This window comes from Stegastes partitus, unplaced genomic scaffold (genome assembly GCF_000690725.1).
Source record: "Stegastes partitus isolate 25-593 unplaced genomic scaffold, Stegastes_partitus-1.0.2 Scaffold1079, whole genome shotgun sequence".
Taxonomy (NCBI): Eukaryota; Metazoa; Chordata; class Actinopteri; family Pomacentridae; genus Stegastes; species Stegastes partitus.
Genome location: NW_007578810.1, coordinates 117,739 through 118,980, shown reverse-complemented (window position 1 = coordinate 118,980; position 1,242 = coordinate 117,739).

Below are 1,242 nucleotides of genomic sequence, written 5' to 3'. Positions count from 1 at the left end.
AGAATCTCTAGAAGCTGAATCTGAAGAAGACTTTTTCGATGCTGAACTAGAACGTGGAGGAGAAAACCCAGAAGACAGTGGACCAGAACCGGGAGAAGAATCTCCAGAGGAAGCTGACCTAGAACCTGGAGAAACGTTTCCAGAACCAGAACCTGGATTTTCAGGTAACTACATGAACATGAGTGATTATTATTGTTTTATTAAATGAAAAAGCTTTAATTGAAATGATTATTTTTTAAGTCATTAGCTGCATATTTACATTTAGACACAGTCTGAATAGAAAACAATCATTCAAACGTCGTGGTTAATTGATCAGGTTTGATGATTGATTGATTGATTGATTGATTGATTGATTGATTGATTGATTGATTGATTGATTGATTGATTGATTGATTGATTTATCATAAATTGTGACAAATATGCGGACAAAACGTGGAATTGTCAAAATTGTAAAAATAACTGCACATGTCTGTAACATAATGTGTTGCTGGTTTAAAAACAGTCAGACAACTTTTAACTTTTAGGAACTTTTTTAGTGACTTTGCTTCATCATATTTGTCATTTCACAAAACTGTAGAAAAATCTACGCGCCAGATTTAATTTAATTTTTTTCCTCTTGCAGCCCTCGATGTTTTTCACAACCTGCTGTCTCACTGGTTCAAGAGAAAAGGTTTGACTTCCTGCTCACGTCAATCACAAATGTTGTTTATTTGATATATTAATATAAAAATCTGTAATGTTGAACTTATTTCTGGTGAAACTTGCTGCAGCTCCTCCTGCTGCCGACCAGCATCAGACCCACGACCTTCAGGCGTCCCAGCATGCATCTGTCTCCTCCCAGGACGCCTCCTGCAGTGCATGCTGGGAAAAAGAGCAGCAGCCCGACGAGACTGGACTATAGAAGCATGAATGAGTGACACAGAAAGCCGACTGACTCCTGAAACATCTGTCAAATAAAAATACTGTTAAAAATAGAAAACAAAAAAGTTTTTTTATTTGCTGATGATTTATAATTTTCCTTTTTGTTGTTGTTGTTAAATTACAGATGATATTTAGTTAAATCACAGACTAAAAGTATTAATTTACATGTTAACCATGTTTTTTTTTAGAAAAACAGCCAAAACTGTAAATAAAGTCAATATTTTCACAATAAAAGTTTTTTTTCTGTTGCAGTGTTTGACTGTAAAACTGTATTTAAATCAGTTAAAGTATGTCATTATTTAAAAGAAAGATTGTGTATAA